The sequence below is a fragment of the Lactuca virosa genome, chromosome 1 (assembly GCF_052849685.1).
Source record: "Lactuca virosa cultivar CGN04683 chromosome 1, Lactuca_virosa_CGN04683_v6, whole genome shotgun sequence".
Classification (NCBI taxonomy): Eukaryota; Viridiplantae; Streptophyta; class Magnoliopsida; order Asterales; family Asteraceae; genus Lactuca; species Lactuca virosa.
The window spans coordinates 214,601,014-214,619,274 of NC_136426.1; positions in this window are offsets into that span (position 1 = coordinate 214,601,014).

The following is an 18,261-nucleotide window of genomic DNA, read 5'->3' on the forward strand; positions in this document are numbered from 1 at the left end:
TTGAAAGACTGTCTGAAAAAGAAGGAGGCTGCTAGACCCAATATTCCACCAAAGCCAAAGGCGAGAGCCTTCCAGATGACACTTGAAGCTGCGAAGGAGGTAGCGGATGTCGCTTCAGGTACCTTTCTCGTAAACGAATTGCCTACCCAAATTTTGTTTGATTCGAGCTAACTACTCCTTTATTTCGCATGAATTTGGTAGAAAACTAGCTTTGCCTGTTGATAGACTAGATAATGCTTTAATAGTCGAGGTTGCTAGTGGCAAGTTTGTACCTGTTAGCCATCGCATGAAAAACATCTTCATCGACTTTAATAGGAATAAGTTCCACGAGGAATTATTCCCTATTGAGTTAAATGGTTTCGACATCGTGCTAGGAATGGATTGGGTTAGCGCTAATGATGCCGAAATATTATGCAAAAAGAAGATTGTAAGAGTAAACCCACCAGGGAAAGAGTCGTTTATGGTGTTTGGGGACAAACACAGAGTAAATTCTGGAATCATTTCCCTAATGAAAGCCAGAAAGTGTTTGGCCAAGGGATGTACATCATATCTGGCATTCGTAATCGATGATAAGAAGGAAAAGAAAGCGGTGCAAAGCATACCAGTGGTGTGTGACTTTCCGGAAGTATTTCCTGAAGATCTTCCTGGATTACCGCTTGATAGACAAGTGGAATTCAGAATAGACTTGTTACCAGGAACGACACCAATAGCAAAAGCACCTTACCAACTAGCACCAACATAGAAGAAGGAGCTTATGACGCAACTACGGGAGTTATTGGATAAAGGTTTCATTAGACCTAGTTCATCACCCTGGGGAGCTCCGGTGTTATTCGTAAAGAAAAAGGACGGGAGCATGAGAATGTGCATCGATTATAGAGAGCTGAATAAGGCAACAATAAAGAATAAGTATCTGTTGCCAAGAATTGATGACCTGTTCGATCAGCTTCAAGGTTCAAGCTATTTTTCAAAGATCGATCTAAGGTTAGGATATCATCAGCTAAAGGTAAGAGAGCAGGATGATGAGAAAACTGCATTCAGAACAAGATATGGATACTACGAGTTTTTGGTTATGTCATTTGGACTAACCAATGCTCCAACAGCATTCATGGATTTGATGAACAGGGTTTGTACACCATTCCTTGATAAATATGTGATAGCGTTCATAGATGACATTCTGATTTACTCTAAAAGCCAGAAGGAGCATGGCCAACACTTGCGAGAAGTGTTAGAAATATTAAAGAAGGAGAAGTTGTATGCTAAGTTCTCCAAATGTGATTTTTGGATTCAAGAATTCCAATTCTTGGGTCATGTGGTCAACCGAGAAGGGATAATGGTTGATCCAGCAAAGATTGAAGCTGTGATGAAGTGGGAACAACCGAAAAGTCCCACGGAGATCCGAAGCTTTTTGGGATTAGCTGGATATTACCGAAGGTTTATCCAAGGCTTTTCTTCGATCGCTACTCCATTAACATCTTTGACCCACAAAGGAGTTATTTATACTTGGAGTGATAAGCACAAAGAAGCATTCGAGTTGCTAAAGAAGAAATTATGTGAAGCACCGATTATTTCTCTACCCGACGGAGTTGAAGACTTCGCTGTCTATAGCGATGCATCTGGTATTGGGTTGTGTTGTGTTTTAACCCAAAGAGAGAAGGTGATAGCGTATGCATCTCGACAGCTGAAAGAGCATGAAGAGAACTACCCCACTCATGATCTGGAGTTGGCAGCGGTAGTTTTCGCTCTAAATATATGGAGACATTACCTCTATGGCATGAAGTGCAAGCTTTTCACTGATCATAAGAGTCTCCAATATCTCTTTAATAAGAAAGAATTGAATATGAGGCAACGACGCTAGCTAGAGTTACTCAAGGACTATGACTGTGAGATACTTTACCATCCCGGTAAAGCCAATGTTGTCGCTGATGCTCTCAGTCGGAAAGTCAATCTTGAAAGAAAGAGGCCAAGAGCGTTGAGAATAGAAGTTGTCTCAACAATTGTGGAAAGTATCAAGAAAGCTCAAGAGGAAGCTTCAGAAAAGAACGACCGAAAGGAAGAACGTTTGGGAAAAACGTTAGTGTTCGGTATAAAGAGTCAAGGACTGAAGGTATTCCAAGATCGGATTTAGGTACCTAAGACAGGAGGAATAAGAGATCTTCTGATGGAAGAAGCTCACAAAACCATGTACTCGATTCATCTCGGTAGCACAAAATTGTATAGGGACCAAAAACCCTACTACTGGTGGCCGACGATGAAGCTCGATATTGCAAAATATGTGGCCGAGTGTGTGACATGTTCTAGAGTTAAGGCACAACATCAGAAACCATATGGGAGTTTAGAACCTTTACCTGTACCCATGGGTAAATGGGAGGACATCGCTATGGATTTTGTCACTAAACTGCCCAGAACGAAGAACGGTCAAAACATGCTTTGGGTGGTCGTTGATCGCTTCACTAAGGGTGCGCACTTCATAGTAGTCAACAAGAAATGGTCTATGGATAAGCTTTCGAATACTTACGTGAAGGAAATTGTGAGGCTACACGGTGTTCCATTAACAATTGTATCGGATCGTGACAGTCGTTTCACCTCAAGGCTTTGGAGAAGTCTACAAGAGAAATTGGGTACAAAGTTGTGTTTGAGTACAGCTTACCATCCGCAAACTGATGGTCAAAGCGAGAGAACGATATAAACACTGGAAGATATACTGAGAGCATGTACCCTGGAATTCCAAGGTAACTGGGATGAACATTTACCTTTAGTAGAATTTTCCTACAATAACAGTTTCCACTCGAGCATAAAGATGGCACCTTATCAAGCTTTGTACGGACAGAAGTGTCGTACGCCGTCTTGTTGGCTTAAGGCTGGGGAAAAGCAGTTTATCCGACCCGTGATAGTCCATCAAACTGCTGAAAAGTTGAAAGTGATCAGGGAAAGGATGTTAGCAGCTCAGGATCGTCAAAAGAGCTATGCTGACAAGAAAAGACGACCGATGACATATGAAATTTGAGAATCAGTTTTGCTTGAAGTCTCACCGTGGAAGGGACTTATAAGATTTGGTAAAAGGGGAAAGTTAAGTCCAAGATTTATTGGACCGTTTAAAGTTCTTCAGAAGATTGGGAACCAAGCTTACAAGCTCGAATTACCAGAAGAACTCGAGGGTATTCATAACACCTTCCATGTGTGTTATCTAAGGAAATTCACGGGAGAAGTTCTCGATATAATTCCAATTTCTGAGTTAAGGATTGATGAAAACAAATGGTTAATTGAAGAACCAGAGGCAATCGTTGACCGAAAGACTAAGAAGTGTGATGCAAGATGGTCGAATTAGTGCTTGTTCGTTGGAAACATACGAATGAGCCAAATCTCACCTGGGAAACGGAGAGTGACATGATGAGTCGCTATCCGCATTTGTTTGTTGATGTGTGATTCCGGGGACAGAATCATCCTAAGGGGGAGAGAATTGTAACGACCATGTTTCTAGGCTAGGCATTAATGATGATGTAATAGTATAGGTTAACCTTTGTAACCCGTTTTGAAATAATAAAAATGTATTATTTGAGTATTATGTGTTTTATGCTTAATTGTTGTGATTTAAATAAATTAAGGATAAAAACAAGCATTAAAATAAAATGTTAGATAAACCCAATATCTATAGATAAAGAGGTAGTAGTCGTGACAAGGATTCCGGATATATAAAGAACGCCGAAATCCGAGTTATAACGAAGAAGTTATGACCTTTCGAAGTTTCGCGACAGAACCGGCACGACATTGAATGACGTAAATCGTGAATTTACGATAGAGAGATTTTTAGTTTTAGTGATCTACCCGAAAGTCGTAGAATACGTTAAACTAAGAGCGGCCATAAAAAGAACGTCCAAATGTGACTTCGTATGAGGAAGTTATGATTTTTCGAAGTTTTGACTTAGCAGTATGCAGCCCAAAACTCGAAATTTAGATCGAGTGATTTTTAGCCAAAATAATCTAAACGAGAATCGAAGATCTCGTTAATAGTAGTGCAACGGTAAAAATACAGACGAAAAAGGACGTCGGATGAAGAAGTTTTGAATTTTTAACGGACTTTTCCTATCCCGGCCTGTTAAAAATTTAATAATAAAAATGAAGACAAAATTAGTCGACGCAGTCTAAAAGAAAGTTGTAGAGTATAATCTCACCTACGAGTGGTATATAAAGAATGTCAAAAACGGAGCTCGTATGCAAAAGATATGAATTTTTGAAGATCTTGGCACAAACTTCGAAGCTTATCCGAAGGGAACGCGCTGCGTTCGGAGGGAACGCCCCGCGTTCACATGCAGTGACACATATCTTGCATCTTGACACATTCGAAGCCACACACCAACCGGAATGTGTTGCGTTCGGGAACGCGCTGCATTCCTCCAAGGAACGCGTTGCGTTCGACCTGGCCAGCCTACTATAAATAGAAAGCGAAGGCTTCGGGTTTTGTTTACTAATTCCACTCTCTTTCGCTCTCTAGCCTCCCTTTTAATCTATCCTACACCCTCGAAGTCCCGGTATCATCCCCGACACCCGAAGCAAGTCCCGACGCCCGGAAGATCCCGAGAAAAAAAGTTATCGAGCCGAAACTCTGCCCGCGAGAAGCCCGGTTTTTTAGAAAACATCCTAGTTTCATCGAAAAATATTATTTTTAGAGCCGAAGTACTGTCCAATCGTCTTCTTAACATGTGAGTGTATAGTCATTTTCTTCTAACACATAGATATGAAGTATTCTCTATAAAATACGTGCTATGTGTTTATATATTATTTGTTTACTTGATATAAGTGTTCAATAAATGCTTTATACAGGTTTTAAGCTGTATATGTATTTTTATCTACAAATATGTTCGATAAAACATTGGTAGATAGTTGATGTGTGATTAAATAAAATGATGAGAGGCCTCGATGTTATTGTGATCCAGTCATCTAGCAGAGTTTAGATGACGACCACGGACTTTTCTAGACAGTCCAGTGGAACACTGGCAGGCTCGCAACCTGTAGGTGTTAATGAACTTGGGTGTTCATTTGTTGTACTCCATCCCCCACATCGTTGCCTTATTTGACATAAATTGCAGGGAAACCCCCAAAGCAGTGTTGTCGCCCTTATGAAAATCCTTAGGCTAGGTCCCTTGTGATAGTTGTTTTAGGGACGTAAAGTTAGGATAACGGGAATGGGTAATCGGATTATTGTTGTTTGATGAAATTAATAAATTTATTTATTGTGGGTTGGAAACTCTATATGCTCACAGGCTCCCAAGCCTGACCCACTCAGCTTTTTATATTACAGGTAGTGGTGCCAGAGCGTAGTTCGATGATGACGAGAGATTTTGGATTATAGACTAGTAGTTTGTAAATAACTGTTGTAAGGTCTATATTGTATTGTTTATGCTTTTGGTCTATATCGATGTGGACATCCCGAGTTTTTTAATGAAAGGAAAATATATATTTCGTTAAGAAATGATTTGATAAATTTTACCTTATTTTATTTTGGGAACAAATTCTGCAACTCTTTTAATCAAAGGATTACTCTGATTTTATTTTAAAAGCATAAATTAAATCGGTCTTTTCTGGCCGTAAATTTGGGGATGTCACATATACCATCTTGAATTTTTATAAACTTTACTAGACTGAGGATTTTGAGTATTCAAAGCAGATTCTTTTTTAGAAGAAGGCTTTTTAGTTGATCCACGGGAACCTGGAATTCAGATAAACGTTTCTTATGATTTATGAATAATAACAGAAAGGTTTTTTATAGCATTGTAATTTATATTTATATAGAAGATTGTATTTACATGTATTACTTGAAACAGATGAAGACAATATATAAACATTGATAGCAACAGTTATAACATGACCCATGTGTAGAGCTCCAGTCACATTAGGAGGTGGAAGAACCTGCATTTACACATAAACAAGACATCCATAACCAAAATACATGAGCAGCAGTTATAGTATGACTAATGTTTAGAATCAGAACTCGGAATCTGTGATTCGAAAGTCATCACATCATGAGCAGCCCTAAAAACCCAAAAAAATATAAAATTAGCAGACTAAGAAACCAAAAAATAGGAAATTAGCAGACTAAGAAAAAATAACCTCATCAAATATTGAACTTGGGATTCAAAAAGAAAAACCCAATGTTTCGTTCTTTGATTTCTTCACGATTCCCATGGTTCCATCAGTAGAGATGCTACATGCTCTTGTCTAAGGCATGAAAGCGATTGAAACAGGGAAAAATCAAAACCCATCGAATAAAAAAACACAAATATACCCATCAGTATACTTACCATAGTGCATCGGTTCTTCTGAAAGAGAAACCAAAGATATAGAAATCAGAGAGAAGACGAAGGGTGGTGGGTGGTTGTCGAGCAGTAGGGGGGTAGAGAGGGAGAGGGAGAGAGAGAGAGAGAGAGAGAGAGAGAGAGAGAGAGAGAGAGAGAAAATCAGGTGTGGTGTCTGCGTCCCTCTTCAACGTCAAGATTGAGATAAAAATAGCATCGCCAGTGGTGAAATAGTGAAATCAGATGGCGACTGGCATTTAGAAATCCCAATCTAAAATCAAAATCATATGGAAGAAATCGGAAATCATAAAATCAGATGGGAAGAAATCTGTGAAAAGAGTTGAAGTCGTTTGAGATAACGTTGTGAATCCTTAGAAATCTTAATTGAGAAGAGAATGGAGAACCGCTTCTTTTTTTGGCGCTGAATCATTTCACAACCGGTCAATCACCACCAAAGACCCTCGCAGGTACTGGGTTGACAGAAAACAAGAGAAGTGGAAGCTTAAAATAAAATAAAACCCTAGAATGTCCTAGAGAGAATGAAGGTGGTGATGGCTTAGGGTTTTCAAAGAGAATGGAGGGAGAGAATTCAAGGAGATCAAGAGGAGAGAGTGTAGAAGCGGTCACTTAAAAATTTTAGAATTTTAGATGATTTCATTTTTCCCCCTCAAAAACGCGCGTCTAAGTAAAAAATTATAAAGCGACATTTGTAGATGACACACATTTAAATTAAGTGCCCTCCGTGTTTATAATTTTTTTTGGACATTAATTTTAGGGCACGCACAAATGCGTGTCCTTTATCCTTCAAATTTTGGAAAGCTGACAATATTTTTGGGACACACAAAAAATGCATATCGTAAATCAGTGTGTCATTGTTTGCTTGTCATTAAAGGGTTGTTTTCTAGTAGTGCAGATTTATTTACTCTCTTGTGTTCTTCATGTTCATGATTCTTACAATAATTCACTAGATCTTTAATATTCCGCATCTGTCATCATAACCAGCACCACTATAATTGGTATCAGAGCGGGTGTTCTTGATTTCTCACCCAAAAACCTTAACCTACTCATCACTTTTCTCATACTCAGCCTCCTCGTCCTCTGTGCCCTAGTTACTATCATTATCAGTATCTCGGAGATGAGTACCTTAAGTGCCTACACCATCATGACCAATGACCTGTGGCAGAGGAGGGGTGGAACAGAAGGACCCTCCCTAGGAAAAAAGTGGATGGTCCATCCCCAGATGCCGTACCACCACAACAATCGAAGCCATAATCCAACGAAGCTCCTACTACATCACGTCACGTAGATTCGGATCCGGGTGGTCAGGCTCCACATACCTAGGCCTATGACGCCTCATGTAGGTAGGCTCAGCGATGCCCTCCGACTCCACTTGCTGAGTCGGCTCCACAATATCGTCCTCCGGACTCCTCCACTGTTACCCCACTCCCCAAACCAACACCTCAATCTTCCCGAGAGCGGTAGTACTCAGCTACCAGATAGGCATAGGAATCATACCACTAGTGTCAACCTTATAAGATAAGGACAACCTATTAACCCAGTGACCCCTGCAGATCCTGCTTGAGGGTGTAGAACCTAGTGACATGCTAGATAAATAGAGAGCAAGAGCAAAAGGAAGATGAAGGTAAACCTCTGTCTGAGTGAGGCGCCACATGTAGAAAAGGTAGCATGAGGGAACCTTGTCACACTCTTGTCTGTGAAAATTGGTAGAAGCGACGAATCGGTGAAGCCACCGATAGATAGGACAACGAAGGGCGCTCTCCTTGGCCATCCTAGAAACATAAGTCCCCGAGTGTGGGCCCAAACACACATATAGTTGTACTCCTATGGTGGTGTAGTAATACAGTTGTTAAGATAAGCATAAAAATGAGGACTCAGAGTCTCCTCAGTAATGTAACTCCTTAGATTCCTCACCAGCTCGATCAGGCTGCAGGAGTGGGATACGCCTCCCAGGCGAAAAGTAAAAGTTGATCGATGTGCCTATCACGTCGACTCCATGTTGACGCGGACTGTCAGAAAGAACTCCCAACAAAGCTCCTTGTATATCACCTCCTGAACCCCGACGACCTACTGCCATCCCTGATAGACAAAAAGCTCAAGACTACTATCATCCCGAAATACACGGGTAAGGAACGACGCCAATCGAGCTGTCAGCCCAAAATTGTCTGCCACTTTGCAGGAAAGAGCCTGGGGAATGCTGATCTTCTTGGATAAAAGATCAGTAAGTCGAGAAACAAAGGATCTCCGATCAGGAAGATCATCGGGGAACTCCAGGAAAGGATGCAAAGGCCAGTTCGGAAGTAACTGACCCGCAGCTTGTCGACATCGTCTAGCCATACCTGTAGAAAAATAGGCCAAAAAGCAGTTACAAATAAGTTAAAAAAGATCAAAGTTTTATTAGGTGCGCTGCATGCGAGTGCACGCGACACACATACATCTGTGCAGCGCGCCTTAAGAACACGAAAAACAACAAGCATGGTAACCTACTATTCTGTCCAATTTTCAACATAAAAACCAATTAGTGGTGTTAGGTTAGTCAGCTAGAACACGAATAGGTATCCCATTTTGTCTAAAATATCGCAAATTTGTAGATTTAGTTAAAACATTTCGAAAATTCAAAAACTCAAAATAAGAGTCAATAGATGAATTAAACCCAAAATTAAGTATACGGGAAGTAAAATCAGTAGTATAAGGAGCTTATGCAATCATTTATTTCACGAAATCTAAAACAAATTCATCAATTCATAAAAACCTCCAAAAACCCTAAAAACTTGAAATTTAGCCCAAATTTTAAGTGAGAAATAGGCATAAGGGTTACCTGGAAGTGGAGTGAACGAACGAGATGAAGAAATCAACGATAGGAGGCAGGTGCGCAAAGTGTGTGATGCGCGTGTGGGACCTAATCGTGACAAGCCAGAAAGGGACATAAGGAATGTTTGGGAAAAGTTTAAATGAATCCAAAATCGACTTTAATGCTGATCTGCAAGTGCACGACTCGTGTATCATATGCCCAGCGTGCATATTCAAGATTTCAAAATTTTACACTTTTCATCCCCATAAACCATTAGATACTCTAGATACTAAAATCCTTTAGATTAAGGGAAAAGAAGAGAGATTTCCTTAAAGAAATAGGAAATTTCATTCGTAGTAAATAGGTTGTAAGGGAAGCAATAATAGCATGAAATGATTAGTAAATAGACTTCTAGGGAAGCAACAATACCATGCTAGAATCAGTAAATAGCTTGTTATAGAAGCAACCGTTGCATGCTATAATCAGTAAATGGTTTACTATGGAATCAACAGTAGCATGCTATAATCAGTAAATAGGTTGATATGGAAGCAACAGTAACATGCTATAATCAGTAAATAGGTTTTTATGGAAGCAATAGCAGCATGCCATAATCAGTAAATAGGTTGTTAGGGAAGCAACAATAACATTCTATAGTCAATAAATAGGTTGCTAGGGAAGCAACCGTAACGTGCTATAATCAGTAAATAAGTTGATAGGAAAGCAACAGTAGAGTGATATGATCAGTAAATTATAAAGGTTATAAGGGAAAAACAGTACCATGTAATAATCAGTAAATTATAGGTCTCTAGGAAAGAAACAACGTCATAATAAGAAAAAAATAACAAAAGCTATCAATAAAGTCTTTAATTATCAAAGCGATAATAAGACAGGTTGCTAAGAGAGCAACTGTAGTACCCTACAAATGGAAAGGCAGTGTTAACCGCTTAGGAATAACAAATACCTTCTTGTCGTTATTTCAGGACAACATCCCTGCTATGTTAACCTTTATTGACCCGATCAACATTTAGACCATGATTCTGCTTAAAGTCTCTGATGAATTAAGGAATCCAAGTGCCAGCAAGGATGAGGGAAGCAATAAGGAAGGTAGTCAGTTGACAAGAACATATAAATATTTTATCAATAGTAATATGAGATCATTCAATGGAGACAGGGGAGTAGATAGTGTGATTTTTTGGGCGAGAGAGATAGAGAGAAAGTATAATAGTGAACATAGGGACAAGTTCGCAACTTACATGTTCACAAGAAGAGCTATCCGCCAGTGGAGTATCCAGGTCAAGGCTTTGGGAGTAGACGAAGCCTATGCCACTCCCTGGGGAGAGTTGAAGAAGCAGATGATTAGAGAATTTCATTATGGCAGAGACATGGCACGAACCGAACAGGAATTCAATTATCTAAGCACCAAAGAGTTTAGCTCGGCTTTCTGTACGGTACGATTTAAGTACATAGTCACCATATGCCTTGAATTTCTCAACTTGGATATCCAGAAGATCAATGCATATCTCCAAGGATTAGCTCCCCATATCATAGTTGAAGTTCAGTCACACCTGCCCAATACCTATGAGGAAGCTAAATATTTTGAATTTAGTCTCAAGGATCTTGTGCCCTAGAACTCACGAAGGATCAAGATAAAGTCCAAAGAGCTTAAGAACAAGTGGGTAGGAATCGTCAAGGTCAAATTTAGTCGTCCCTTATGGAAGGAAAAGGAGGAAAGGAAGCCTCATGAGAAATCACCCGCTTTACTAAGGGGATACTTGGGAAGACTCCCCTTGTGCAATAACTGTGGACTTCATCATATGGGCAAATATGAGAAGTTTAAGTGTAACAACTCCGGAAGGCAAGGGCATATTGCCAGCGTCTGCAAGAGTCAACAAGACTAGTAGAAGGAAATACTAGTTATTAGAATAAGGAGATTTATGAAAAAGCTCCATATGAATAATTATGTAATAATTAAGCAAGGGAATTGGAAACCCTTGAAATTGCACTCCACATTATTATTATTATTATTATTATTATTATTATTATATATATATAAAGGTTTATTTTGCGTACATGTTGTGATAGGCAAATAAAGATAGAAATCCTTCTATAAATCCATACCAATACTAAGATAAGAGATTTAGGTTTCCTATTGGTGTAAAATGAGGATAAGCTTAAATAGGATTTCAAAAGACAGATACTAGATGTTAACGATAAAAGTTGAAGAATTAGAAGTTGAAAAGTAAAAAGGAAATATAGTTATCCCAATAAGTGTGAAAAAGGAATCGACTTCCTAATTAAGAAAATGGTCTCCCCAAATAAGATTACCACAAGGTCCGAAATTCGAGGACGAAATTCCTAAAATAGGGGGAGAATGTAACAATTGGGAATTTCCCGTCACCAATTGTTACTAAAGATTATCATCAACCAATGATAATGATAGAACTATTCATATTAAAGGAAAATATAATCAGTTAAATGATATTAATAGGGTAAAATGAGTGACCAAAAAGTTATATCAATTTTTACAACGGTTAGTGTATTTGGAAAGTACAAAACAAAGTGATCCCAAAGATATAAGTGTTTCAAAAATATAACTCCGATTGGAGGAGTTACAATTTCATAAAAGATAAAAACTAGCCACGTTGCTATTAACGTCACAATAACATATAAAGATCGATTGAGTTTCGGTTAAATGGGTTCGTATGAACGAGATATGATTTTTAGAAAAGTATAAAATACGAGCTAAAACTGACAGCCAAACTTTGGCAACGCAACCTTAAGGAAAGTTGTAGTACTAGTAGAGAGCTACACAGATATATAAAGAGGGAAAGAAACAAGATTCATATAAAGAAGATTTAAATTTTAATAAAAGATTTAGCGGTGCACGTCATGTCGGGTGTGCACACCTGACACCCAGATTCGTCAAAGATTTAGGAGACATGGACCATCAGAAGTGTGACACATGGCAAGCTCTGAATGGAGCCACGAAGCAAATGCAAATTTCACATGAAGTGTGTCGCGCGCACAACTCCTATAAAAAGAGGTTCTCAGTTTCTGATTTTCCTCATCCCAAACACTCTCTCTACATCTCTCAAGTTATTTTGGAACCCTCTCGATGGCGTGAAGCTTCGGATGGAAAGGCTTGGATGCTTCAGAATACGCTACTAGAGTGAGTACACGACCCCTATTTTACTATTTTAAATGTTTTACGGAGGGAATACATGCTTATCAAATGGTTTTATCAAAATATATCTATGTCTATAAATATCAAATCATTTTTTAAAGCTTAAAGCCTTATGATAATGTAGCTGTAGATACCATGCCTAGCTCTAAGGTATGATATTATGCCTTAGAGATATGATGCCCAATAGTCTAGTTAGAGATAATACATAGATGTTATAATTGCCAAATCCCTAGGATAACGTAGTACCTACAAGTTATGTTGGTCAAATATAAGGATATGCATTGTACTTAGTTGTTACTCTGCCTAAACAAACGGTTTTCAAATTCGGAATATGTAGTTATAGTAAATATTATCCTTTTTGATCTAATCGTAGAAACTTGTGAAAATGTTTGATCATATTCAATGTCACGATTATTATAAGGACAATCAAATTGCTATATATCATACTAAGAATCTGTAGTTATAGTAAATAATGTCCTTGTTGATCTAATCATAGAAACTTGTGAAAATGTTTGATCATATTCAATGTCACGATTATGATAAGGACAATAATCAATTTCATAAGTATGAGAAACACCTTTTATGAAAAGACTTGCTAAATGTGTACGGATATCTATGTATGTACTCTTTATAAAAAGAATCTCTTACTCCTTTTAGCCTTTCTATAGAGAGGAAGATTAATCAATCCCGTACTAGATTATTATACATGGATTACATCTCATGTTCATGAATCTAAGTCATTAATCACATTTAAGATTTGATATAGCATATTGGTAGTTGATGGATTTGCTAGAAACCATCAACAAGAACTCATCAATGAGAGATTCCATATTTCTCATATTATAGATGATTCCTACCCTTAATGCAAAGGGTTTATGTTTATGAATAGCTGAGAATTTCCCAGCACCAACTGTTGCAAAACAATAGCACCAACCAATGATAATAATAGAACTTTTCATATTGATGGAAAATATGATCAGTTAAATGATATTAATAGGGTCAAAAATGAGTAACCAAAAAGTTATATAACCTTTTATGAGAGTTAGTGTATTTGGAAAGTACACAACAAAGTGATCCCAAAGATATAAGCGTTGCAAAAATCTGACTCCGATTAGAGAAGTTATGATTCTATAAAAGATATAAACTAACCGCGTTAATAACGTTATTCACGTCAAAATAACATATAGAGATCGGTTGAGTTTTGGTTAATGTCACTAAAAGGAAAACCGTAGTAAGTCGTGAGATAAGGACTTTGAAAATAAAATTGGTAAAAAAACAAAGTTCTTATAAAGGAGATACGAGTTTTAAAAAAGTATAAAATACGGGTTAAAATGAAAGTCAAAATTTGCAACGTAGCCTTAAGGAAAGTTGTAGTACTAGTAGTAAGCTACACACAAATATAAAGACCGTAAGAAACACGATTCATATAAGGAATATATGAATTTTTATAAAGGAATTAGGGGGTACTCTAGGTGCGTGTCATGCCTGCCTTGGACACCTGACACCCAGATTCGTGGAAGATTAGGGAGCTGTAGACAATCAGAAGTGTGAGACGTGGAAAGCTCTAGATGGAGCCACGAAGCGAGTGCACGTCGCGCATGAAGTGTTCCGCGTGAACAACTCCTATAAATAAAGGTTCTCACTTTCTGATTTTCCTCATCCCAAACACTCTCTCTACACCTCTCAAGCTGTTTCGGAAACCCTCTTGATGACGCAAAGCTTCGGATGGAATGGCTTGGATGCTTCAAAATACACTACTAGGGTGAGTACACGACCCCTATTTTACTATTTTAAATGTTTTACGGAGGGAATACATGCTTATCAAATGGTTTTATCAAAATATATTTATGTCTATAAATATCAAATCATTTTATAAATCTGAAAGCCTTATGATAATATAGTTGTAGATACTATTCCTAGTTGTAAGCTATGATATTAAGCCTAAGAGATATGGTGCCTAACAATATAGGAAGAGATAATACCTACATGTTATAATGGCCAAATCCCTAGGATAACGTAGTATGTAGAAGTTATGTTGGTCAAATATAAGGATATACACTGTGCTTATTTGTTACTCTCCCCAAACATTATGTATTCAAATAACCTAAATAAGGGTGTGTGTGTGTATATATATATATATATATATATATATATATATAATTGTAAGATCAAAAGTTATATTGAAGTCCCCATACCCTCAATTCCCTTTATCTCTCACACGTTATCATCATATTTCTCACAAAGTACACTTTGTACCAATTCATGGAGTGTTCATCTAATCAAAATAATCCCTACAAGCTTCCTACAATAATGCAATATCTTATATAATTATTGAATCAAATTTGCATGAGGAGATGGATCACTAAAAGCACTCATGTCATCTTTCGATTCTTGCCAAGAAAACTCCACATAGAAAGAACCATTTCCAGTGAAATAAGGAGGCAACAAGCTTTCATTTTCTTTGTCCATCTCATGTCAATTGAAGTAGCAAAACACTCCATAATATAAATGTAAAAATTTTGCTTCTTCTTTTCCCTCTCTTCTTTAATTTCAATTGCAGAAAACTCCACCGGAGGTGGAGATCTCTGATAGTCAAAGAGGGCAACAGCCCCTGGCACCTTCTCTTCTCTCTCGTCAATTCCACAACATACCAAAACACCGCTACTGTCGTTGTATGCTTTGCTCATTAGACCAACTCCCTTTTTCTTCTTTATTTTCTAGCCTAAACACACCACCGAGTGGGTGTTTTTTGGTTCAAATATGGGAGGCGACAGCCCCCCTTTGGTCCCTCCCCTTCGCACACGCTGCCGGATTAGAAGAAGAGAAACCTCACTACTTTTGTTCCTTTCATCTTTCGGTCCAGCCAAACTTCTCCCTCTTCAAACCATTTAGGCACTGGAGGTGCATCTCTCTTCCTGGCTCCATTTGTTCTTCCTCCCCATCGATCAGCCATGAAACAGACCCCCTTTCTATTTGTGATTGATTCTTCCACTAAGCCATTTGTTGTTTCCTTCGATTTCCCTTTTCCTTTGCTCAATATATGGGGGTGTTTGGGGTTACTTTTAGAATGACTTTTAGCTTCTAACGTTTCTAAAAAGTCAAAAAAATAAACAAAAGGTGTTTGGGTAATAAAAAGTCCTTTTGAAAATGACTTTTGCATAGAGGAAAATAAGGGCTTTCAAAAAGTCACAAAAACCTGACTTTTTGTGACTTTACATGTAAAAGTTAACACAAAAGTCCTTTTGCTAGTCCATAAAGAGGTCCTTTTACAAAAAGTCCTTTTATTAAAAGTCCTTCTACAAAAAGGACTTTTGATGTTGAAAAGTAATCTCAAACACCGCCCAAAACATCTCTCCTGCCTTCGTATTTCTGTCAGTTTTCGTTCATGTCTCTATTTCTTTTCTTGATCAGGAAAAAAACGACGGGAACAAAGCCCCAATTCCTTTTTGTTTGAAGCATTAAACAAACCAACCCTTCGTTTGTGTTAAATTGCCCAAATCATCCCCTTTAAATATTTTACAAGGCCAAAATAACCCCTCCATCAGTTTTGTTTTATAAAAGGTTCACTAGTGATTAACTAAATTACAAATCAATTATGATTCTCTTTTACTTTAATCAAAATAGTCCCAGTGGTTTATTCCAAATTCAAGAGGGTGTAAAATACCGTTTCTCACGACCCCTTTTAAATCTTTTATATATTTCGGGTGGGGGGGTGGGGGGTGGGGGGATGTGCTCGCTTATTTTGTTTATGCAAAACACTATTGAAAACACATCTCGTTTACGAAAACTAGTTATTAAATAATACATTTTTTACTAAAAAGTAGTTCTAAACTTTATATATATATATATATATATATATATATATATATATATATATATATATATATATATATATATATATATATATATATATATTGCTTACTTACTACAACAAGTTATGATTTTATGCGAAAATATATGCCATAAATCGTATGTCATGAAAAGTTAACTTGTGTAATATTTCAATGTTCATATATATATATATATATATATATATATATATATATATATATATATATATATATATATATATATATATATATATATATATATAATTATAAAAAAACAATCTCTCTCTCTCTTTCTCTCTCTCTCTCTTTCTCTCTCTCTCTCTCTCTCAATGTCCGGAAGATAGAATCACCATCATCTTCTTCAAAACCCTCATCTCCTTCGATACCCAACTCACCCATCGGCTACTCACACCGTTCCTCCTTCCAACCAACAACAACATGATAGGAAATCCAGCTTTGCACAATCATCCCTACCAATGCTCAAATCAAATACATATATCAAAACCTTACAATTAATTTCTAACCACAAATCAAAACAAAATCCTACATAAAAAGATCAGTGGAGTGGGCGGTGAAAGGCTGAGAAAATCTGGAACATCACTAGGAAAGCATGGTTATGCGTCTCATAATGTTTGTCTCGCAAATCAATATCTTCTGACATCATTTCCGTCTTCTCTTTGCGTATTAGTTCTATTTGAGTTTCCTTTAAATTGGTCACCTCTTTGTTACTCGAGGAGCTATTGCTGTTTGCTAAGACCAATTTGACTTTTTCCGCCATTGAATGTTCTTTTGAAGCTAGCTCCACCCTTATACTAATCGTTCATACATAAAATCTAAGCTTTCTATATCAATGTTGTGTAATGTCTGAATCTAATCAAACGAACCAGTAAAAAAATGTGCAAGGAAGTAATCAACACCAACCAAAATATAACACTAGTGTAATATTTAACACCTGGATTGTAGCATCCTATTTTAGATCATCTGAGATTAGGGTTTGTGGGCTGCAACCCGGATTTAAGGAAGTCTCAGAGTTGCGACGACTTGCTAGAAATGTAGGGCGTCTCAACACCTTTCTGTGGGTATAAGGTTTATCGGAATCGGAGTTATATCGAGGAAGCTACGGAAGTTTGAAGATTTGGCAAGATAAGTCCCTAAGTTGAAAAATGTGGCAGCGGAGTACGCTGGGCATACGTATGAGTACGCTTAGCGTAGTAATGCACGTGATTTTTAAGCAGGAGCCACCTAGTACGCTGGGCGTACCAGAGGGAACGTTGGGCGTACTAGGCACGGAATGGAAACCCTAAATGAGGGGGTGACCCTATATATAGAATGATATGGCCTCATTCCTGGCCACCATCATCAGTCAGTAAACCCTCTCAAGCCCTAATCTTCGTTCTTGAACTTATGTGTGACCATGGTGAGCTTGTAAGTGTTCTTGTGGGATTATTGGAGTGAAGAAGGAGCATGGAAGAGAATAGAGTTAGAGTCCAGGCTTTGGATCTAAGCTTTTCTGTGGTTGGAGCATCATTTGAAGGTATAAAGCTCAAAGCTTTCCCATCCTTTTGTTTTGTGCATGATATGGTCCATTTTAGGGTTTTTGGTCCCAAAGCTTGAGGCTTTATGAGTTGTTGCACTCCAGAGCATCGTATCTGTCCTTTCAAGTGTTTCTAGTGGAGAGGATCCATAAAAATGAGGTCTTGAATGTTAGAATCAAGTCATGTATGAGTTATGAGTTTTATGAGAAAAGAGAATGAGTGTTTTGAGTGTTGATGACTAAATCAGCCATGCAAAGGCTTAAAGTCACTGACTTTATGGAGTAAGAGATATTAGGGAGTCCAGATCTGAGAAATGAGTTAAAGTCTTAACGAGTTAAGACCAAGAAATGGACTTAAGCAAAACTGGGCGTACGCCCAGCGTAATTTTGGTACGCCCCACGTACTCGGTTGGTGTCCCCAATCAGATTTTGAGCATGATCGAGTACGCTGAGCGTACCAAGGAATGTACGCCCCGCGTAACCTCACTGTGGACTTTTGTGCTAAGTCTCATTTTGGGCCTTAAGTGTTGGGCCTGAAGTTTGGGCTTGTTGCAATAGAGTATTGGACCAGAGGAATATATATATATATATATATATATATATATATATATATA